This window comes from Bombus fervidus, chromosome 19 (assembly GCF_041682495.2).
Source record: "Bombus fervidus isolate BK054 chromosome 19, iyBomFerv1, whole genome shotgun sequence".
NCBI classification, from domain to species: Eukaryota; Metazoa; Arthropoda; class Insecta; order Hymenoptera; family Apidae; genus Bombus; species Bombus fervidus.
In genome coordinates this window covers 1,766,421-1,792,286 of record NC_091535.2, presented here as the reverse complement: position 1 = coordinate 1,792,286, position 25,866 = coordinate 1,766,421, and the positions used below count along the sequence as shown (strand labels likewise).

Genomic DNA, 25,866 nt, shown 5'->3' with positions numbered 1-25,866 from the left:
GGTGGGACAAAATGGGGAGACCGTGATAACGATAACGTACGATCGGCATTAGCTGGCGGCTTGCAGCGGCTGATGGATGCGCTAATTATCAGCAAGCAGGAGTTACAGTGTTTCGCGTAGCCGTCCGCGCGCGCGGACGATCACTATGCGTTTCCGATAGAGACCATCGTGAAAAAAGAGATTACGCGCAGCACGGTGAAAAAAAAACACGAAAAATCCGGAATTGCCGAGCATTTCGACGTGACGGTTTTGGCTCGGAAAATTCGAACGAGGATCTCCCCATTTGGAACGGACCCTGTACCCGTACCGAACGTCGATCTTTCGATCGGCCAAATCCGAGCCTACATCCTGATCGCACCGTGTTGCATAATTTGCAAATTCGCTATTGTTATCACGATTGTGAAAATGCAGGTCTGAATGGAATTGCGGAAAAAAAAACAGAAATTGAAATAAGAGATAAAAAAATAATTTGTCTTGGAAACGAAGCTGTTGATTTCTTTTCTTTTTTTTTTTTTTTTTTTTTTTTGGCGACTTTAAAAGGAAGTCGACGATAGAAAATCTATTTCGTTGGCGATCCGAACGGACGATACAAAAGCGGTCCGACCAATTTTCTTCCCTCTTACGTTCAATTTCGAAGAGCGGAATCGTAGTTCTCGCACATCCATGTAAACCTATACGCATCCGGAAACCGCAAGCTGCGGTCTAAGCCCTAGATGCATCTACGTAACATAATCTACGATAGCGGGCGGCGCGTATATAGCGCACGATCGGTCGAGATCCGGTGCCCCGTAATGAACATTGCGCTTGTTTATTTAATGGGAAATTCGGTGGCGCCATAAAGCTCGAAGAAGGGGGTGAAACCTATTAAATTTATGTTTTCGGTTTACCCGCTCTGACGGATCGCAATGCCCGCACGCGTCGACCTCTAGCCACCCCCTGTCGTGGTTCAACCACCCTCCACCCACTTGCACCGCCATTTCTACCACCTACTACTCCCTCCCATCCAGCTTTCCTGTATCTCCTCTACCCTCCTTCTCATCCTCCCTCATTCAATTTCTCCCGCTCTCTATCTCTCTCTCTCTCTCTCTCTCTCTCTCTCTCTCTCTCTCTTTCTCTTTGTTACTAGCGTTTACTCTGTTCCTCCCTTTCCAAACGTTCACTCGAGCACTCATCTCTGTCGCTCTCTCTCTGTTTCCATGTGTTTGTGTTTACCGTATTGGTCCAGTGTAATCCAAACGGAGATATATATCCGTAGTGGCTAGGGGGTTCGGCCAGGGTTCCGTGAACCACGTTGCGGCACCCGTCGTGACGGACAGCGCCGCGTCAGCGCGTAAAGCATCATCGCGTTTCTGCGGCTTGCGATCGCTCGCCGTACGTTTCGTTGCTCACAATGGGCCGAAGATCTAAAATTGAACTCGCGCACGGTCATCGATCCAGCGCGTACTGCGTAATTTTATTGTGAACGGTCTATCTCGTTCTTCTTCCATTGAAAGTTAAAATTACTATTAGATCGTTTTAATCGGAAAACGTTATCGTTTCATATTTTTAAGAAAATTTATTCTGCGGTTTTTTTTTTTATAAATTACGAGTACGTCTAATAAAACGTGAATAAATTCACATCTCAAGTCTGAACTTTCGTACCGTTATCACAGCATCTTCCGACAACCGAGACATTTCCTTCTCGGTAAAAGTTTCTGTTTTAACAGGTCGAGTGGCTAATGCCTAGTAACCCTCGAAGAATCTGGCATAGGAAAAACGGCCATCCTGCAACTTTATCCCTTTTGAATCCCCCTAATTGCCAAATTTTCCTCGCCCTTAATTTAGTGTTATAATTGCTTCCTACCCCTTATAAGGGGTTGCCTGCTGGTGCCTCGGTTCCCGTGATACCGCCACCCTTACGCCGTTCCTTATATCCATACCCTCCTCCGCGAAATATCCTTACGAAGCTTGCCTCCTTCGTCCTCGGTATTCCGTCGTCCCTCTGTCTTTTATCACGGTATTTCCAAATAGCCTAATAAATTTGTACTCGATGCGCATTTAAACGACCGGTAGGTCCGCCATCGATCGCTGCTCGTTACCACTGACAATCATTCGCCATTAATGAACGATTCCTTTTCCTCGTGTCCCCTTGCTAAATCGCAAAGGAATCGCTTGGAACGTTCGATAGATGATACGGAAATCTTGGTACAGATAATTATAGTATTATAATTATAGGATAAAATTTAATAATTAGTCAATTGCAAAACTTCATTTATGGGAACGACATTTTGCTTAGTGTCCAATTAACTGAATTCTTGCCTATTAAATTTATCTATTCGGATGTGAATTCTTAGGTGAGGAAAATCGAACCAGTTGCACTTTGCGTAGTGATATTTTCTTTCTAAAGGAAAAGAAAAAGATCGCAGGTTCTTAATTATAATTTGAAGTGTGAGTTAGGAGCATACTCGATACGAGCAATATGCGAATTGACTACACGTGCAGCGCGTGCCATTCCGTTTGCCACGCAGTCACGTCTGCGAGCGTTCATGTTTGTCCAACACAGTGGGCCGCATATACGACAGAACACGAAACTTGAATGAGTTTTTATGTCACCGAACACCTCGCAATAATAAAGCGATAATTTTGCCTCGACCAACCCGGGATACGATCCCCCGCGTCTATTTTCGCAACTTCCACTAAATTTAGCCGTTTACCGCAGACTCTTCGCACGTTTTTCGAGACTACAGCTTCCCACCTCTGAACCTTTTTATCTTCAGGTCCAATATCTTATAAAATCATGAATCTATCACGTTTTCATCCATCGTAGCAAGAAATATGCTACTCAGGAAAAATCTAGCGCTAACGATATGCGAGATTTTTCGTTTTACATTACAAAAGAGACTTCTACCCAGTGTTATAAAACAGTTTACCTGCTATAGCGTCTTTTTCATTTATCATAGCCTTCCACCCAACCAATTAAAGTTTGTATACAAATTGAAAGATTCGACCAAAAGCTTCCGCAGTCCACTAAGTCGAATTAATAAGAACATCATCCGCTCGTTTCATGGAGATTCCCTTTTCAATGGAACAATTCGGAAGAAGAACGTCAAAAGGTCGCAATGTGTCGAGCAGAGAGGAAATGCACGACATATAAACGCACGTGACGTGGCAAAGTGCGTTTGGCAGAGTCAATACAATTTCGGCGCGGCACTCGGATGTCGTTGAACGTACATATACACTGAGCCACATCCGGGGCCATATAGACTGTCTGAAGAAACTACTCGAAACGACATAATAACGCCCGAAACATGGCTATGTATGCGTTATGCGTACGCTATACAGTAGTTCCTGTACATAAAAGTCAGTTTACTTTCGGTCTACATGGCAGTCTAGGTACACAGCTAGCTAGTACATATCGCAGAGAGTCGTTCAGCTCGCCGTCTCCATTGCGACCAGCAGCCACACCAATGGATCGACCGTTGGAGGTTTCTTTTCGAGGCCCGCGCCTCGTATATATCGCCTCGCGTATACACACAGAGAACCAAGTCTATCGAATGGCTGAAAGTTCTAGCGTCTAGGCAAAAATGTGTCCGGAATCATGGCGTGCTTATTCTCCGCTCTAACGACCCAACCCCCGCGAGATAACTTGTCCAGCGGTGAAATGGCCCACAAATAAGCGACCGATAAATCAGCGCGCCAACAAAAATCGTGGCGACATGCCGTGACCGTGAACACATTCCCCGCCATTGTGTATTATCGAAGTCGCTACTTTCTAAACACAGAAAGTTAAAAAAAAAATCGGGAAACAGAGAAATTGCCTGCCATTTTACGGAATTAATTAGCACCGTATTAATTTTCAGCGACGCTTTGTAACGTAATTTTGATAGCAAGTACTCGAACATTCCGAATAGAATATTCAGTTTCCACAAGGACTATGACTAGAAGAATCTAGTTAGCGGGTCGTTAACAACTTCGAGATACCGTTACAAACTCCCCTCCCCGTTCTCTTTTATTACTCTCGAAAATTCTCGTCGACGACGACGGCAACGACAGGATATAAAAACAAACTCGTTTAAAGAAGAATAACGCTCGGTTGTGGTTTGGTCGTCGAAACGAAAGAAGCGGGCGCATAATGCAGGCGTCGTGCCGCGCGGGTGGAAAAGAACGAAGGGAAGAAAAAGCGGTCGAAAGAAAAAGGTTCGCGCGACAGCACCAAGTTTCTTCGCGCGATGTTTTATTTGGCGGCCGCGAGCGTTGCAAGAGTTAAAGCACGGATCCACCACTGCCGCCGGGGCGAAGATACAGCCAAGTAAAGTGGCGGGCGTTAGACTCAAGGTAGGAGTGTATAAAGGCCCTGCCCAGTCACCGCAAACTTCTATTCCCACCTCCTGCACCCCCGGCACGCTACCCTGTTACCACCCTCCGCTACCCCCGACGCATACCGGCTACCAAAGGGTTCGTAAAAGTTGGGGACGCCCGGGATATTTACGCGTCATCGTAAACTCTAGGCGTCTTCTTACTTACCCCAGGATACACTGGCGCGCTACCTCCGGCTATAGCCAGATACAACCCCTTTTCTTCGGCACGCCGCCGTCCGGCCCGAGATTATTATGCCGCTATCAAATAGCTCCGTTATTTCGTCTGGCATGCTCGAAAAATGCACCGTTTACTCTTATACAGTGACTCATTGAGCGTTTCGTTCTCTCGATTGTTGGTACTCAGGGATTCATGTCTCTTTCACGAGACAAATTCCCAAATAATTGACAATTCCGTTGTCCATGATAACGAATGTTGGCACAATTAAATTTAGTTAATAATAATAATATTCCTAGCCATAAGAATTTGAAACATCTCATTATAAATTCTAATTTAGTTCAGTATACGTCCTCGATGATAAAAAGTTCGAAACTTGAGCGTATTATTTCATTTTCAATTGTTTATACTGAAGGATTGATGTTTTTTCACGAGACAAATTTCCAAATCCTTGTGGATGATAATAAATATTGGCATAATTAAATTTAGGTAATGATAATAATATTCTTAGCGATAAGAATTTGGAACATCTCATTATAAATTCTAATTTAGTTCAGTATACGTCCTCGATGATAAAAAGTTCGAAACTTGAGCGTATTATTTCACTTTCAATTGTTTATACTGAAGGATTGATGTTTTTTCACGAGACAAATTTCCAAATCCTTGTGGATGATAATAAATGTTGGCATAATTAAATTTAGTTAATAATAATAATATTCCTAGCGATAAGAATTTGAAACATCTCATTATAAATTCTAATTTAGTTCAGTATACGTCCTCGATGATAAAAAGTTCGAAACTTGAGCGTATTATTTCACTTTCAATTGTTTATACTGAAGGATTGATGTTTTTTCACGAGATAAATTCCCAAATCTTTGTGGATGATAATAAATGTTGGCATAATTAAATTTAGTTAATAATAATAATATTCCTAGCGATAAGAATTTGAAACATCTCATTATAAATTCTAATTTAGTTCAGTATACGTCCTCGATGATACAAAGTTCGAAACTTGAGCGTATTATTTCACTTTCAATTGTTTATACTGAAGGATTCATGTTTTTTCACGAGACAAATTTCCAAATCTTTGTGGATGATAATAAATGTTGGCATAATTAAATTTAGTTAATAATAATAATATTCCTAGCGATAAGAATTTGAAACATCTCATTATGAATTCTAATTTAGTTCAGTATACGTCCTCGATGATAAAAAGTTCGAAATTTGCGCGTATTATTTTATTTCGATTATTTATACTGAGGGATTGATGTTTCTTTACGAGACAAATTTCCAAATCCTTGTGGATGATAATAAATGTTGGCATAATTAAATTTAGTTAATAATAATAATATTCCTAGCGATAAGAATTTGAAACATCTCATTATAAATTCTAATTTAGTTCAGTATATGTCCTCGATGATAAAAAGTTCGAAACTTGAGCGTATTATTTCACTTTCAATTGTTTATACTGAGGGATTGATGTTTCTTTACGAGATAAATTCCCAAATCCTTGTGGATGATAATAAATGTTGGCATAATTAAATTTAGTTAATAATAATAATATTCCTAGCGATAAGAATTTGAAACATCTGGTTATAAATTCTAATTTAGTTCGGTATACGTCCTCGATGATACAAAGTTCGAAACTTGAGCGTATTATTTCACTTTCAATTGTTTATACTGAAGGATTGATGTTTTTTCACGAGACAAATTTCCAAATACTTGTGGATGATAATAAATGTTGGCACAATTAAATTTAGTTAATAATAATAATATTCCTAGCGATAAGAATTTGAAACATCTCGTTATAAATTCTAATTTAGTTCAGTATATGTCCTCGATGATAAAAAGTTCGAAACTTGCACGTATTATTTTGTGTGAAATATTAGGAATTTAATCCTTGTGTCGAAACTCGGGTGCTCGTCTCATGGAAAATCAAAATTACCATAGATGCCTATTATTTAAACATCTTTACGTTTGCTTCTAGAGTTTTGTTAACTAAGCAAGCAAAATTCTGCGAAGTTATTTATACGTCATGCAAAAGTCAAATTAATTTGTAACTACACTGTAATTTGTCATTCGAGTTAAGGAAAGAATACGCAGTTTGTGAAAAGACAATGGAAGAATATTGAAAAAGTATAAAATAATAAATAATAACACCGAAACGGAACTGTTATAAAAATAACCATGAGCATTTTTGTTATTGACATATGGATTAAATACATTTCCAAATGATTTCCATTAGTATCATACGATCTTTTCCAATTTTCATAACGCAGGTCCCTTTTCACACGGATCATTTTCCGTTCTATCATTTTTATGCATCTGCTTCAAATGTTTGTTAATTCTTATCCTCCCAGGATCACTTTACAAGAATTCATATATGAATTAAGAATCGCACGTTTAAATAGCTTTATATTGCACACATAAATTAATTCTGGGAATTTCAACGTGAAGCGTTTGATTCTGTCGCTCGGTCGAATTAATTTTCAAAGATTTCAGACAATAACGATTTTCAGGTAGATATCGCGGTAATGAAGGAATTAAGATCAATTAGCAATTTAATTTGTAACACAGAAGGATCGGCCGAGTAAATTGCTCTATTCAGGCAATCGCCTGTTTCCTTTTTCCTAGCATTAGCATCGGAGAATGGTTAATGCCAATGGCACAGGTATCCTCGCAAATATGGCCTCGAGGTAAACGTGAAATTCGAAAGAACGCAGAACGGAGGTATCCGAACACAGTTTTAAACGTATGATTTCGTCAGACATCTGGCTCAATGAATTAAGTTATTCAGGCTGATGGATTCTACCTTGATAAACATAATACTTAAAAATGGCTGCTTAATCTACCTAAAGAATCTGGCGAGACAATAGAAAATATTCAACGTAAATTCTTCGAGCTTGTTCTTAACTAACTGTAACGTTATATACAAACGTCGTTAAAAACAGTAGATTATACTAAATGGAAGATTGCGAAGAATTTTAATCGAGGGCTCTTAATTTCTAAATTTCAAGTTAACTTGCAAACTGAAATTTAAATTTTTCTACCAGCTAAATAACTATTTTCCGATTCAATTATTTCCCGATCAAACTTTCCTCTAACGCATTTCGTATAATACGCGAGGACTTGCAGACGGAATAAGACGTGGAATCAGCAGATAGTCATGCATAAGGTCAGCGATCGAAACTTCACAATGGTCTATTTCAGTCCGTTCTACGACTTTCTATCATTCGTCATGCACTCCGCCGGAGGAGAGTTGTACACGCGGGAACACATGTTTGCCAAGATTCCTCCGCCCTTCTCGAAACCGCTACGTCCGCACGGAATTGATCGGTATATTTTCGAATTGGCCCGGTGTATTTAACGGGCACACACGTCTGCTGAATTTCATACGCGTTGTTCACAGTTGTGCACAGCGAACCTGCCTATTGCCCGCTCTCGCCGTATTTATAGACGATGTTTTGTCTATTTTCTATGTATTTTACAGGCAGTCGGTGGACGTTCAACCGTGGCGTTTGCATCTCGTTCGATTTTACTCCGCGCGTGACACGCCAGTTACCTCTGCTATCCCCCCGGTTCAAATATTTTTAACCCCTTCTCTGGCCGGAAGGATTTTCCAAAGTTACAGTCGCGCCGGATATTTATGTATCGTAAATTCGCAACGCCTTCCACCCCAAACGCTCCAAGACACGGAGGCTCCTTCCCCATTCCGAATTACCCCGAAACTAGATACAAGTCAGCCCTTCGGAACGCGGTAGCCTTCCTCCGTAATTATCCTACCAAATGGTCACATTGTTTCGCATGCCTGACCTGCTTAAATTAAGCGAAGCTGTGTTTCGTGCGGCTCAAAAAATTACGCTCCATTTAATACGCCGAATGATAAGGTCGAATTGAATACGAAAAAATGATGTCAATGTTTGCTTCTCTACGAGAGAAAAAGGGTACTCCGGTACCTTTTATTTCTGTTCCATATGTTTCAACTTTTTGAAGCAAAATGCTTGTGTATCTTGAACTATATGGAATTATATAAATTACGACGTGAAGATTTCCGCCAAACAGTTTGAGTAATTAAATAACCGTATCTCTAGGTACGTCAATGATTATTTTATGTTAATATAGCATTATATTCCTAAATAAGTAACTTGAATTTAGATATCTAAATTGATCGTTTCACGAGAAGATACGTATTGTATTATAATTATTAGTTCGTCAACTTATTGTGTGAAATAAATACACGCTGTTCGTGTACGATAACGCTATGATTAAACAATCAAAGGCTTAATTTCCAATCGACAGTAAATCGTAGCACATCATTTTTTACAATCATGTTTCGAACTTGAGTTTTTTTTATTTGGAAGTAGTTTACAATCAATTCTCATTGAGAATTGTAAGTAAATTATTCTGGCGTGGTATTATAATAATAAATAAATAAATATCGTATGTTTGGTTCTAGCTGAATTTAATGTTTAAATCTTCGACCATTAGGTCGTCCGAAAAGTTTCTTTCGTTTCATAAAGTGATAACAGACGAACAATTTCTGTTTTGTATTATTTTATTGAATTAGCTATGATTCGTTCTATTTCTATTGCTAAAAAGATTACTTAAAAGAAAAAACATTGTGCGTCTATTATTTGTGATTTCACGTTTGCACCAAGGTGCACTGTTGTAAAAAACACGTTTGCGAAGGAAAGATACTTTTCGGACAACCTAATACATGCAATGACAAAAGTACTTCGATATTTATCATAAAAATCTTTGATGTGTATATTGTACGTGCTACGTGTCTCTTTCGTAGGTCACACGTACGTCGCACATATATTCGTTAAAGTGTTGCGACAGTTTCACTCAGTCGGGAACATTCGTTGTGAGCAGACGTTGCGATATAATTATACTGCTATACGTAACTGGAATAATACAAGTTCATTTTTCATTTTGTATATTTGAAACTGGTTATTCACTTATTCACCTACACTTGGTCGTCCGAAAAGTTTCTTTCGTTTCATAAGGTAATAACAAACGAACAATTTCTCTTTTATATTATTTTATTGAATTACGTGTGACCATTTCGTTCTATTTCTATTATTATGTTCGTGCATAATTTTTTTATTTGGAAGTAGTTTACAATTAATTATTGAGAACTATAAGTAAATTATTCTGGCGTGGTATTATAATAATAAATAAATAAATATCGTATGTTTGGTTCTAGCTGAATCTAATGTTTAAATCTTCGACCATTAGGTCGTCCGAAAAGTTTCTTTCGTTTTATATGGAAATAATGAATGATCGATATTTTCCATTTTATATTATTGTACCGAATCATGATCCATTTTGTTCTATCAAAATAAAGATCACAACGTTCGACAGATTAGGTTTCATGTTTCTATAAAACGCACAGTCAAAGAAGAATTATCCAAATTCAGCAATAGACATAGCACAAGAGTTAACAACCAACAAAACCCTCCAACTACTCAACTACTCGACACGTCAGAACAGATCCACAGGCTAAAAAGACGTTACACCTCAGACCTAAGCACTAGATTCAAGTAGAATCAAATATAATCCAAGTTACAGTACCACGCCAAAAAAATTTACTTAAAATTCTCTAACGAGAATTGATTGTAAAATAAACGCAAATAAAAAAGAAACGTTTGTATAAAGATGCGACGTTGTAAAAGACGTGTCTGTAAAAGAAGGACACTTTTCCGACAACCTAATAGAATGCGTTATTATCTAAAAGACCCAAAAATTGGACAATCTTGGTCTTCGTCGTGTCCCTCCAATTACCACGGCAAGTTTAGCGGGAAGAAAAAAAGATTATAAGTATAATTACGACCTCGATCGACCATTTCAAATCTCGCGATTCAAAAGCTATCTGCTGCTCGTCCCACGATCCAGTAGCTTCTTCCTTTACATGGCTTGCCATGTTCAATGGCATTTCGATATCGCGTGAAAGGGACAGAGAAAGACAGAAATGTGGAGAAAGAGAAAGAGAGAATAGTCGCGCGATACGAATCGAAAGTTACGGAATATCGAGCGACGATCTTAAAAATAAAGCCACACGCTATTTCCGATAGTCCGTCGCATCGAGCACAGATTACGTTCCCATCGAACCGATATAAAACAACAGAAACGTGTGATTCGTGCGTACGACGAATTTACCAACTTCATCCTTCCAGTTTTTCCGTCTATGTTGGGCGGAAGTTTGTCAGGACAGTCTTAAAAATGCAGAGAAGTCGATCTGTAGCAATGGCGAACGGTTGGTTCCGAATGGAAAACGCTAAGCTCGTTCGTTCGTTCGTTCGTTCGTTCGTGCACCTAAAGGGAGGGTTTAATTCCCTTGAAGCATTGTCCACGTTAGCCACCATTACACTCACATGGCCGTGCAATTAGCAATGTAAATGCCGGTTAGTTAGTTAGCGTGTTCGTAAAGCAAACGAAGGTGGGCACTGGGACTAGATAACGGACCTCCCAGGCGAGTGATCATCTCAATTAACCTTTGATAACGCCACGGTTATCAATTGCTTTTTGCATACCAATCATTGTCTCCGTTTTTTCCCCCCGATTTACTATGCCGCTAATTCGCCCATCTTTTCGCCAGCTTGCAATTTTCGGTCAATGGTAAAACGCCTCTAGCGTATCCTATTTGCAGTTCAAAGGCAAAGCCATGATTTACTCGAACTATGTATATTAAGTTACACCGTGTTCGTCAAATTAAACACTTTGTAGTGAAACTCTTAGACGTAAATTTTCAAATTCAAGTACTTGCTATCGAATTTCTAAATTTCAACGTTTAAAGAGAAACAGTGGTGTCAAATCCCATCATTTTATCTAATATACAGCCCTTCAACAATTAGAATATCCTTTTGCAACGAAATTCAACGCTGTGGACTATACGTTTCAGATCGTCCGAAAAGTTCCTTTCGTTTTATAAGGTGTTAATAAACAATTTCTGTTTTATGTTATTTTATTGAATTAAATGTGACCCATTTCTATTACTAAAAGGATTACTTAAAAGAAAAAACATTGTGCGTCTATTATTTGTGATTTCACGTTTGCACGAAGGTGCACTGTTGCGAAAAACACGTTTGCGAAGGAAAGATACTTTTCGGACAACCTGATACAAGCAATGACGAAAGTACTTCGATATTTATCATAAAAATCTTTGATGTGTATATTGTACGTGCTACATGTTTCTTTCGTACGTCACACATATATTCGTTAAAGTGTTGCAACAGTTTCACTCATTCAGGAATATTCGTTGTTAGCACATGTTGCAACATAATTATACTGCTATATGTAACTGGAATAATACAAGTACATTTGAAACTAGTTATTCACTTACTCATATACATTAGGTTGTCGAAAAAGTTTCTTTCATTTCATAAGGCCATAACAGACGAACAATTTCTGTTTTGTATTATTTTATTGAATCAGGTATGATGCACTTCGTTCTATTCCTATTACTAAAAGGATTACTTAAAAGAAAAAACATTGTGCGTCTATCATTTGTGATTTCACGTTTGCACGAAGGTGCACTGTTGCGAAAAACACGTTTGCGAGGGAAAGATACTTTTCGGACAACCTGATACAAGCAATGACGAAAGTACTTCGATATTTATCATAAAAATCTTTGATGTGTATGTTGTACGTGCTACATGTTTCTTTCGTACGTCACACGTACGTCACACATATGTTCGTTAAAGCGTTGCAACAGCTTCACTCACTTAGGAATATTCGTTATAAGCACATGTTGCAATATAATTATACTGCTACATGTAACTGGAATAATACAAGTACATTTGAAACTAGTTATTCACTTACTCATATACATTAGGTTGTCGAAAAAGTTTCTTTCATTTCATAAGGCCATAACAGACGAACAATTTCTGTTTTGTATTATTTTATTGAATCAGGTATGATGCACTTCGTTCTATTCCTATTACTAAAAGGATTACTTAAAAGAAAAAACATTGTGCGTCTATCATTTGTGATTTCACGTTTGCACGAAGGTGCACTGTTGCGAAAAACACGTTTGCGAAGGAAAGATACTTTTCGGACAACCTGATACATGCAATGACGAAAGTACTTCGATATTTATCATAAAAATCTTTGATGTGTATATTGTACGTGCTACATGTTTCTTTCGTACGTCACACGTACGTCGCACATATGTTCGTTAAAGTGTTGCAACAGTTTCACTCACTTAGGAATATTCGTTGTAAGCACATGTTGCAATATAATTATACTGCTATACGTAACTGGAACAATACAAGTTCATTTTTCATTTTGTATATTTGAAACTGGTTATTCACTTATTCATATACATCAGGTTGTCCGAAAAGTTTCTTTCGTTTCATAAGGTGATAACAGACGAACAATTTCTGTTTTATATTATTTTATCGAATTAGGTGTGATCCATTTCTATATAATAATAAACCAGTATAAAACAAACTACTAGAAATTGATAGAAAAAAATAAATAAGGAAATTCCTTCATTTAAACAATTAATTTCTTAGTGTAGTTATAAATAAAGCATGCAGAATCAAAGTATTCCTTGCACACTTAGAGTATAATTGACGAGCAACAATTTCTCTGTTATATTATTTTGTTCTATTTCTATTATTACGTCACTGCATAATTTAATAAATTAATGTAAAAGAAAAGACATTGCGCGTCTGTTATTTCCTTACAAAACGAAAGAAACATTTCGGACAACCTAATATATTAAGTTACACCATGTTCGTCAAATTAAAAGCTTTGTAGTGAAACTCTTAGACGTAAATCAAGTATTTACTATCGAATTTCTAAATTTCAACGTTTAAGGAGAAACAGCGATCACAAACCCCGTCATTTTACCTAATACAACCCTTCAACGACCAGAATATCTCCTTGCAACGAAATTCAAAGCTGTGGACTATACGTTTTAGGTCGTCCGAAAAGTTTCTTTCGTTTCATAAGGTGATAATAGATGAACAATTTCTCTCTTATATTATTTTATCGAATTAGGTGTGATCCATTTCTATTATTCTATTCCTGAATAATTCAATAAACCAGTATAAAACAAACTACTAGAAACTGATAGAAAAAAATAAATAAGGAAATTCCTTCATTTAAACAATTAATTTCTTAGTACAGTTATAAATAAAATATGCAAAATCAAAGTATTCCTTGCACACTTAGAGTATAATAGATGAACAATTTCTCTTTTATATTATATTATTTTCTTCTATTTGTATTATTATGTTCGTGCATAATAGAAAAACCATTGTACGTCTATCATTTCCTCATAAAACGAAAGAAACATTTCGGACAAGGTAAGATAATCCGCTGATGCATGCAGCACACTATAAAATCCGGAATACCTCATAGATGCACAGAGAGTCACTGAAACGCACGATCCTCTAATTAGTTCGATCGTTCGAGAGCTTCCATGCCGTCGAACTGTGAAACGCGGCTCACTCGTAAATAACAGCTCATGAATGAAGAGGATACGTTGTGGAAGCCGGGCGAAGGAGACGTGGCGCGGATGCGGCCCCAAGATCCGCTGTAACGAACGCGCTCGGTAATCGCGACCGAGAGTCGCATGACGACCGTTGAACCTTACTAATGGAACGCTCGCGATAGTCGATCACACCACTTAACATGTACGGGTATAAATCTGATGTCGTGGCCAACCGAGGCAAAACAAGCCACCTAACGAAGCGCCGTGTCGATTCCTCGCGTGGCAAGGCGCGACTACCTCTCCTCTCTCACCTCTCTCGAATTCCAACGGTTCCCCGTTCCGTTCCTTTCCGTGTGCCTACATTCTCATCCTGCAACCTAGAGCTATCATCTTTTCTACCAAGGCCACGATTCTGTGTGAGTTGCGCCAGCCAGTGAATACACGGAGGCCGCACACCCGAAAAACAACACACCCGAAAAAGAAAGGAGCCATACTGCCATCGGCTATGGCCGCAAGGGTGTTTCCCACGAACGAAGGACCAGCCCCCTGTCCCAAATTTTTCTGCTACTCGCTATGATGACCCCGTTACCAGCCACCATAATGGCCTGGCCCGACCCCTACTTTCTTCCTCGGGGTCCCATAGTCAGCTGCATCTGTTTCCTAGAAATAGAGCAACCTGATCTACCAGACGAGAGACAGAGGCGAACAGTGTAAACAGAAAAAGTGAAATCCTAGGAATATGGTGCTGGGCTAAGAGGCGATTCTCGACTTGGTGGAATTCGTATGATCTTTGAATTGAAAAATTTTTTTTTTTTTTTTTTGTGAGATTATAGATAATTGTTTTATGCGTTGCTTGTGAGAGATAGGAGTAGCGAGATTGAAGTCGTAGGAGCGTAGTATCTTTGAGATAAGCGGCTTTAAATTTGTTGAAATTTGGTTAAGTAATATTTGAAGTAGTTTGCTAAGCGGAATAGAATCGTAAGAATTTCTAACTCCTCTTGAACATGTTCAATAATATTTTTATTTATAAAAATGTTTTATGTAATTATTATATTATTATAATAATTCCCATTAAGAGTGTAGCTCGTTAAATTCTTACGAAAATCTTACGTTCGATCGAGCGATTGTTTTACGATATCTAACTTGGAAAAAGAAATTTGAAACGCGCGAGAACGTGGACGAAAGAGCGCAGGCATTTTGCCCCCGTTTTCAAATACTGTGTTACAGCGATAGCATTCACGATGCGAGCGATTGCGCGCGAAGTAATTTTATAGCTTGACGAAGAGCGCGTCAAACGCGTCGTATAACGTTGCCACAAATTTCCGAGGATTTCGTATCGAGCCCGTTAAATCTTCCGGTCGAGCACCGCTTGAAAATGAAAATTAAGCGATTCTCGATTGTTTACAGAAACGCCGTGACTATTGCGCATCCCGATCTTTCGCCTCTTTTCGCTCTTTGTTCTCGACATGGGTGGGGTAACCGAGGCGAGCTACGTTACCGACGAACGTGCCGCGACATTTAAGCTCGCGCAGTTGCGGTACTTGGTCGAAAGATGGCGTTCGCATCTTTATGCCACACCCGAGATCCTTCGCCGCTCGTAGAGAGCGTCGTGGAGAGCCCTTCGCGGCTGACAACCAGTAGCCACGTGCCGTTCGTTTCTCGGGTACGGTTAGAACGTGCCTCTGGTTTGCCAAATTCTCTAATTGTGCCGGACGAAATTTTCAAGCATTATAACATCGCTAAACTCATACTCGGTATATATGGATTTTTCTAAAGATGCAATACGAAGTCGTTGCTTGGAATTTGGGTATAAAAGTAAACAAGTAAGATATATACAAATCGAGTTAATTTATTAACGCAAAAGGCTATGCGACGAATTTACAACGAACGTATAGAATTCCTCCTATGAACGTTCATCGGTACGCGGGAACGAATCTGAAACGCTCGGAACAAAGGAATGCTCTTTAAAAGTCGAGCGATCAACACACGGAATCTCTATAGTCGAAATTATCGCGTTTCCTAGCTAAACTCGTCATTCTTTCCGAGCGTCAGCCATTTAAGAAACACGGTTAAGAGAATAGGCGGAGGAGAAAGGGGACAGTCGGACGATTTTCGCTTGCGTCGATCGACCATTACGAAACTCATTCTATCACGCAAGAGGGCTGCCGCGAGATTCTTCGAACGTCTTCCGGTGGTCGATTACGGTAGCTAGAATCGGGTTAGCGGATGTTGTTAACGGCGATCGGTGGGCTCGTGAAAGCGGCCGCCGATAACAAACTGCCGTTCTCGCGGAGGCCCACCACCTTGCGACGAAATTAGGCTGTCTGTAAAATGTAATATTATTTTTAGTTGGCTGCCCTTCCCCGTTCACCGGCGGCAGTAACCATAATTTTTCGTGGGCCCGCGTGGCGTGACGCCGGCTATCCGCTCGGCCAGAGCTCTCACGCATACCAAACTCCATCCACAACACACTAATTCTCTCCTCTATCCACCCACGTGCTCCTTCTCTCTCTCTCTCTCTCTCACTCTTCTGTCCACCCTTCCTTCTTTTCCTTCTCGTTGCTTCGTCCACGGCCTCCTCCCCACCAAAAACGATCGCATCTTTTTCGACCGCTCGGCTCTCTCTAGCGTTCGAATCCGCTTCTTCTTCTATCGCCATCGTCGTTTCGAACGTTCGCCATTCCAGCTGGTCGCCGCGTCTTCTCCTTCGTGTACCGACCTTCAAGGTTGAATCGAAATTCTAGCGGACTATTCCGATCCACCCGAATCAAGGTCCTCGCCCTCGTTCCTGACCTTCCGCACCTTTAACTACCGGTTCGAATAATACCCGTGTCGATTTCATTTTCTTCCTTCTGGCCGATGCTACCGATGTCTATCTGTGTCTCGCAATTCCACTTTCGTTTTCTCCCTATGTAGCAATTATTCCAGTCGAGACTCCCATCTAGGTAGCTTGTTTGTCTTAGACCGTGAGTGTTTATCTAATCGCGATCGCGTTGACGCTTCTATGCACACGGCTATCTATGATTCTCTTTCTCTTGAACATTCGTTGGCATAGCAACGGTTTTGCTTCCTCTTTAAACGCCTACGAAAATACAAACTATTCCAAAAATTACGCCATCTTGTTATGAATATGAATATCTGTCGGTAATACGACAATTGTAATTCGTTTATCCGCCATCTAAAATTTCTAGATGTCCGTGAAGGAATTGAGGTTATGTCCACAATTCGACACTTTATATCGAACGATTCGGTTCTCAATAAGATGCTAAAGATATATTTTTGTAACTAACGTGCTATTTATTTTGAAATGTTTCGATGAAATTATATTTCGACGTAAAAGAATGCTATAAAGGAAGGTAGAGGAACGAAACGAAACAGGTTAACCACCCCTTTACGAACGGTTAACCTCCGCTTCTACCCGATCTTTATATTTCCTCTCAGCTTTACAATTTTCTTCGACTGACCGGCATGTTCGTGAGACAAATTACGTAAAATACGAAATGCTTCGAGATTTCTCTGGAATATCCACGAAGCCGTGGAACAGGAGAGAAAAGGTTCAGACACGAGCAGCAACTCGAGATCGCGTCGGCGGATCAGCCGCATCCTTCCACTGGCCAGTCCTTGTCTTCCTCCGCGGATTTCACCGGAATATCAGGACCGCGAATCATTTCAACGACTTTCTCCTCGGGATTTTCTGTCACGCAATTAACGTTCGCGCGCGACCAACCGCGTTCATACCGAAGGGACCGTGCCGCGGAGATAAATCGCTCGCTCGCGTTCATGCTGGCTCGGGGCAAATTTAAAAACATTCGCGGCCGTCAGATTTTGGGTAGTTTGAAGGCGCGTCACACGGGGTCAGCATCGTCAATCCAAAGCAGAGATCGCGTCGATTATTTCACGCTCGGATTTATTTCCCTTGTTCGTTTCGATCGATGGTATCAAGCGTTTCTTTCTGATTATGTTCTATTTTTATTATTATTTTATTATTTTATTATTTATTATTTATTATAAAATTATTAACCCTTTGCACTGGGAATTTTATTTAAATTTTGTTGCTAACAGCTTCCAACGCTTTTAAGTGTTTTATTTGCAATTTTAATTTATTTTTGATAATTAAATTTTTCAATTATACCTATTTATAGTAATAAATTGTTTCATATTTATTATTCAAATAATTTAGAGCAAACCATAACGTGAAAAATAATTTTATTGCGAAATTATTTTTAACCTTTTGCACTGGGAATTTTATTTCTATTTTGTTGCTAACAGCTTCCAACACTTTTAAGTGTTTTATTTGAAATTTTTATTTATTTTCGGTAATTACATTTTTCCATTATATCTATTTATTACTATGTTTCCTATTTATTATTATAAATAATTCTATTGCGAAATTCTTTTTAACCCTTTGCACTGGGAATTTTATTTAAATTTTGTTGCTAACAGCTTCCAACACTTTTAAGTGTTTTATTTGCAATTTTAATTTATTTTTGATAATTAAATTTTTCAATTATACCTATTTATAGTAATAAATTGTTTCATATTTATTATTCAAATAATTTAGAGCAAACCATAACGTGAAAAATAATTTTATTGCGAAATTATTTTTAACCTTTTGCACTGGGAATTTTATTTCTATTTTGTTGCTAATAGCTTCCAACACTTTTAAGTGTTTTATTTGAAATTTTAATTTATTCTTGGTAATTACATTTTTCCATTATACCTATTTATTACTATGTTTCCTATTTATTATTATAAATAATTCTATTGCGAAATTCTTTTTAACCCTTTGCACTGGAATTTTATTTAAATTTTGTTGCTAACAGCTTCCAACACTTTTAAGTGTTTTATTTGAAATTTTTATTTATTTTCGGTAATTACATTTTTCCATTATACCTATTTATTACTATGTTTCCTATTTATTATTATAAATAATTCTATTGCGAAATTCTTTTTAACCCTTTGCACTGGGAATTTTATTTAAATTTTGTTGCTAACAGCTTCCAACACTTTTAAGTGTTTTATTTGCAATTTTAATTTATTTTTGATAATTAAATTTTTCAATTATACCTATTTATAGTAATAAATTGTTTCATATTTATTATTCAAATAATTTAGAGCAAACCATAACGTGAAAAATAATTTTATTGCGAAATTATTTTTAACCTTTTGCACTGGGAATTTTATTTCTATTTTGTTGCTAATAGCTTCCAACACTTTTAAGTGTTTTATTTGAAATTTTTATTTATTTTCGGTAATTACATTTTTCCATTATACCTATTTATTACTATGTTTCCTATTTATTATTATAAATAATTCTATTGCGAAATTCTTTTTAACCCTTTGCACTGGGAATTTTATTTAAATTTTGTTGCTAACAGCTTCCAACGCTTTTAAGTGTTTTATTTGAAATTTTTATTTATTTTCGGTAATTACATTTTTCCATTATACCTATTTATTACTATGTTTCCTATTTATTATTTAAATAATTTAGGGGAACCGATAACGCGGAAAATAATTCTATTGCGAAATTCTTTTTAACCCTTTGCACTGGAAATTTTATTTCAATTTTGTTGCTAACAGCTTCCAACGCTTTCAAGTGTTTTATTTGAAATTTACTTCAACTAAAAAATAAGAAAATTTAAATAAATAAAGAAAGAAACAAATTTTTATTCACACTATTGCTGTATTTTCTAATCTTTAAGCGTATGATATATCTTGAAACAATTTCCAGGTTGCAATCCTGCTTTTCTTTCGCGCGTTTCACGAAAAAAGGCGCAGACTGAACAAATATCGAGTCAAACTCGACATAGAAGTGCAAAGGGTTAGATCAAATCAAATTTTGTGAATTTCAAGAAAATCTCTACATCTTCCTGGACATCACTGTTACGAAGAGAATAGAATTCAGTGAAAATATTCAAAATAAGTAGAGGTGCAAATTATTGTGGCCTTGAATATAAATGTCGTTTTGGGCTACAAGGTCTACAAACAAAACAACTATAAGTAGATTTCTATTGCTGTTTCTTGTAGCCTTCAGCAACAGCTACACACCAAGATTAACTTCTTGGTAATGTCCTTTGCTACAAACACACGAACGTGCTTCCTATCACATTTTCTTGTATCGTAACATCGAAAGAGCGAGGATCAGGATCAGGATCAGCATACACTACACCTGCACCTCTACTTATTTCAATATATTTTCTACTCCAAATTCATCCACTCGTTCCTCTATCAGTCAACCTCAACAAAATGATATTGGAGTGGGTGTAAAATGTTGTTAAAATATATTTCTTTATTTCAAGGAGTTGGCATTAAGTTAGAACGATTGAAATTATTTCAAATATTATTATTGTGGAGGATAGGGATCGAAGATGATTGCAATGTTTATTGTTCCTTCGTTTACGGCCAGATATACTTTTAGAAATTTCCTACGTCTTATATTCCACGCTACATTCCTTGACAGTTCGCGCCTTATTGAAAACCTATCGAAACGTACGAAGCAGCCGACGAAAAGTAGCAATTAACTGCGGGAGTCAGCCTCTATCGAGCCACGAGTCTTTGCACCTTTTATCCTCCGCCGTCCTACTCGCGGTGGCGATGGGCGTTTCGTTTGACATTTCGCGCAATGCATCATAATACAAACAAAATTGCCAGGCGAACCCTATAATTCTGATAAGCGAAATTCATCCAGTTGATATGCAAAACAACGTCTCCGAATCTGGGCATCTACCACCTATCGCCTACGCGTTGTCTTTCAGTGTTGTCTATTCCGTTGAAAAAGAATCGAACACGATAATATCCTTTCTCCACTATCTTTTTCTTTTTTTTTTATAACACCTGCACAAGAAACCGTCACTAACGCCGCAACGAATGCAGCCACGATGGCAAACTCTGTACACACAACAATGGCCACGCGCGCGACAATTAAAGTGATTTACGGAACAGAGACATTTTTCAGTTGCTCGTAAAAGTTTAACACCTGTGTCGGGATTCAAACGGCGCCACCCAAACGGTATCGGTCCCATTAATCCCAGGATCGATTAACGGCGTTTCGTCGGGAATCGACGCTACCCGAGGGTAAACAACAACGCGTCGCGGCCATCCCGACGACATCGTCGGTAATAACTTGCCATTACGGCTAACGATAGGCGCACGAGCGCGAAGAAAAAGAACTGCGCGTACCTCGCCTCCGATGCTCCCTGTATACCTGAAATCACTTCTCCACCCGTCGTTTAAAAGAAGAAGAAGAGCAGACAGGGTGGAGGAAGTGGAAGACGAAGAAGAAGGACGAAGAGGAAAGACGAACGAGGGTGAGAGGTGGGTTACGCATCGAAGGCGGCCCTATGGATGGCTCGCAAATCATCCGAATGCATCATACCGCAATTACACGGCGAGAGTTCATTTAAATGCAATAAATAATACGCCACTCATTGTACCGTGCCATCTGGCGAGTACCTTCTCTTCTCTAATGCCCTCTGCGAATACCACGCGTGCTATGTGCACGGGCCCGAACTGGGCCTGCAGCTTTTCTCCCGTGCCAGCCACAGCTTTTCAACCGTCTCCGTTCCCTTCTTCTTCCCAGAGACATCGGCGTTCCTCGAACGCGACCCGTTCAAATTTGCCGGCTGTCGGCGCATGCCATCCTTTCAAATTATACATCCGCGGATTCGAACGAACCGCGCAGCCTTCCGGCTGAAACATCTTCCCGAGTTCGCTGTTACACACACAGGCTTTACGCGTCTGTTGCTTCTTCGTTAAAAACAGGGTCAATTCGTATTTATGAATAATTCAAACAAAATTACGTACAACTACGAATCCCCTACGCTCGTTTAATTCACGTGATAAACAATAAAACACTTTCCCCTCGAGCACGTCGCTTTTATCTACCGTTCCCTCTGCCACGAGTTCACCGATCAACCAACTATAACCAGAAACAGGAAAAAGAGAGAGAGAAAAAAAAAGAAGAGAATCGAAACGTCAAACTGAAATCGATGCTAGGAATCGAGTGGCAGAAGGAAACGTGGCATACGTTAGACGAGTCGCGCTGGCTGTAACGATAGTTTGTCCGGCGTATTTATCGTTCTAAATCTCGACTGGCTTAATGCGGCCATAAATCGAAAAGGCGCGGTCCGGCCATCCCATCAAAAAAGAGAAGGTCGCCGTCGTGTCCCGGTGAAATATTTCCGAGTTGCAGTTGGCCGGGGTTAAACGATGCCACCGTGGCCACGGGGATGGCCAACAGCGACGACGACACCGTCACCCGCTATCGCGATAATTCGACGTGGAATTTGCACATTCCTCGCAGCGATGTATGTTCGGCGTCAAAAGCCGGTGACAGAACGACACGAAGACGCTTCTTCGTCCATCGAGATCCGGTTAAAGGCGGACACAAACACGACGCAGAAGAAGAGCATGGCGAGTCCCTTTGATGTCACGACATATCTGCCGGTCGATCGGCCGACGCACCCTTATAAACAAGGGTTACTCGAAAGAAATCGCAATAATTTATACCCTAAGGGCTTGGGCAGCGATCGCGTGTCGTTGGGTTACTACCTACCGGCCGTACGCTTCACGTATGCATACACACGTGTTCGTGGCTCTGTCACGTGACCCGAGCATTTTCGTTCCACGCGAACACGAGGTGTATGTGCTCTGTGCCTTCTGCGCTCTGCTTTTGAGGAATCAATCGACCGCCTCGACCACCGTGTCTCTCTTCCTCTTTCTTCCTCCTTCGACCATCCTGGTGCTTGCGAGTTCCTTCGCGATGCGAAGGAAACACCATTGTAATGGTCGAGCAAGGTTTCGCTTAATTTCAATATCCTCGATTTCTTACTTCGATATTTCCATTACTTTGCATATGAAATTTCGACATTTTTATTTAAGCGTCTTTATTTATTTTATTCGTCGCCGACGAGTAGGTTAACGCTAGAACTACCACGCCGGTCAAAACGATTGGTTTGAACTTTATTTTAAAATTCCTACTTTACGTTACATTTTTACTCTGCAGTAATGCAATCACTTTTCCAGGGATAGCTAATAAACTTGAGTTTTGTCCCTTGTTTAGGAAAAAGTGAAAAGGGCCTATCCGAAACGGTCGAGTTTTATAATAAAACAAAATTTGGGATAGATGTAGCGGACCGAATGGCAAAAAGATATAGCGTGAAGTCGGAATCAAGAAGACGGCCACTTCGAGTATTTTTTAATATTTTAGATTTAGCTGGCACAAATGCCTGGGTTTTATATAAGGAAACCACGGATGAGCAGATGCCCAGAAAAGATTTTATGTTTCAATTAGCGGACGAACTCGCCGCTGACAATGAAAAATCGCGGATAGAGCAAAGAGCGTCCGAGATGCAAAGCACGTCGAAGAACTCGGCTTATTCGCGCAAATGGTGTCGGACAGGGTACTGTAATAATAATAAGGCCACCACCGTTTGCGATCTTTGTAAAAAATATGCACGCGGAAAGTGCACGCAGAGGAAAGTTCACGTTTGTAAGAAATGTGACGAATGATAAATTTTGTGCCTGATAATTTAAGTTATATTCGTATTTTATTTATTCTATTACGCTTATTACGCTTGTTGTTATATTATTATATTATATTTCTTATATTTACCAATGGAAATTTATTTTAATATTCTTGTTACCAAAGATTTTGCTACTGAATATTCTTCATTATTGTACATATTGTTATTATTATATAGTTTCTATGATCTCAGAACATGGAGTTTCTTTTGTAGGATAATAACAGATCGATAAATATAAAAATATTCTACTATTACGTATTTTTTAAAGACCAGTCATTTCGATTGGCTTTGGTAGAGACAGCTACGTCTCAAATGCCGGTAGTTCTAGCGTTAATGCAACTGGCAATAAGCTCCACTTTCGAGCAACCTGCTATGCGCGGGAATACTGGCACGGCAGAGGATTAAAGTCGCGCGAAAGTAGATTATCAATATAAAATGGTTTATTGAAATCTTACTCGATCTCGATATCGACAATTGACCGACGGATATGAAATTCTTCGTTTGACGGGTGATGACTCTTCGATAGACATATGATAACTAATACCTCGATAGACAGAATGATAACTGACTCTTCGATAGACAAAACGATAACTGACCCTTCGATGGACGAACGCTAATTAATTCACTCGATAACCAAACGGTAAATATTCTCAAACTCGCACTGACTTCTCTCAGTCGCTACATTTATGTCCGTCGGAGATGAAAAACCGTCGGGGTCTTTCTTTCGAAAACGTTTGGCAAGATCCCCAACGTTTGTTCAACTTTGTTTAAAATTTAAATCGTCTTAATATCGTTATAAAAGCATAGTTGGATGAGTTTTCGCAAGATATGGCTTCTAGCGGCTTTAACTGCCTTTCGCTTCAAATGCTGCAAACATGGTTTCCGATAAACGTTTTAAATTACCTCGGTTTAGGAAAATTTATCGATTTTACTTTCGCGCCACGGAAATGCTTCTCCTTTCGTGTACGTATTGTACGTAAAAATAATTCCAGCTGTCTGCCGTTCGCGGATAAATAATTTTCCTTACTACGGACAAAGTGTCGACAAGCACAGCTCATCGCGAACTGCGAAAAGTTAATGGAAAACGTAACTCTGTGGCGTTGTGCTTGACCGAAACGCAGCGAAGCGAGGTGGCGGTGTTGATCCGTGTTCGTTAAAGGGATTTCCCGGGAGTAGTTTGAAATTCCAGCGTTAATAAACGTTAACCGAGTGTCGGCATTAATTACGCGCACAGGTTCGAGACGCGATCGACACCGTGATACGCGTTCGAATGTCCAGTAATTAGCGAAATCTCGCGATCGTAATGCAATAAATATTCTGGTCACGTGAGCCATCTCGCGAGGAAGAACGATGCGCTGCCGGTCGCCAGAGTAAACGTATTAGAATGTAAATGCGATGCAAGCTTACGTATATCGCCTCTATTCCATGTAAGATAGAAAGATATTTCTTTTTCAAGCTCATGTCCTTCGAAGCGAACCGACACGCGTAAATTAAACGTAGGCAAAAGAATCGGTAAAGAGAACCGTGCGCATTGTGTAAGTTTATTCGTGTGTGTAGATCGAGATACGTGGCGATGAAGAATCTGTGCGCGATTCTGTTTTTTCTTATCGCTGACACGTCTCGATACACCGACTAACGCGATTCCATCGTTCGGCTCACGATATCTAGCGAACGTAATTAAACGTCTAATGTTACCGTAGCGCATTTCGTTTCGTTGCTAAATTGGCTTCACCTACGAATGTATGCATAATTGAAATCCCTCGATGCACGCAGAAACCATTGTTATACGGAAGAATCATGATCGATCCAATTACGTGTCACTTCCGATTTATCGGCTTCCAAATTTTCTCACAAATCGTAACGTGCGATTTCCCGCGAATAAACTCCGCTTTTTAGCACAAGGGGCCTAATTTCGTCGCACGGTGATTTTGCGATTGGAATTTAAAACAGAAATGTGGCGTGACAGAAAGAAGAAAGGAATTTGTCGCTTCTTCGTCCTTTTCAGCGCAAAAGTAACGTTTTCGCGGCTAGTGCGCTGCATTATTTCTTAACATTTAAACTCATGTTCAACTACCATGTGTAGTACATTGCCTCTGCATGTAGATACCCGGCAATGAAATTAGAAATGTTCCTCGGGAAGAAGATCAAAATATGATCTATAAACTGTGCACATCTGTGTCACAAATTAAAAAATCTGTATAATTGTACAAATGTCCCAGTCTATTGTCTGTACGCTGTCGATGGCTTGAGAAAACTGAAAAGACCAGACGTAGAGTTTTCTTTTCGACAAAAGCAATTAATAAATAGATTTCTATTTATGTTCCTTGTAGCATCTAGCTGAAGCTGTAAGATTCACTTTTTTGGGAATGTCCTTTGCTATATATA

At 39.2% G+C, this 25,866-nt stretch overlaps 2 protein-coding genes across 6 annotated transcripts in view; both read right to left on the bottom strand.

Annotated features, from left to right (window-relative positions):
- Positions 1-14,587, bottom strand: part of Antp (homeotic protein antennapedia) — a 327,690-nt gene extending 313,103 nt beyond the window's left edge. Inside the window, exon 1 of the mRNA XM_072021335.1 lies at positions 14,573-14,587. The gene's annotated coding sequence lies outside the window, so the exon portion shown is untranslated. The remainder of the gene's footprint in view (positions 1-14,572) is intronic.
- Ubx (ultrabithorax) overlaps positions 1-25,866 on the bottom strand; it is a 468,862-nt gene that overhangs the window by 415,308 nt on the left and 27,688 nt on the right. The window lies entirely within an intron of this gene.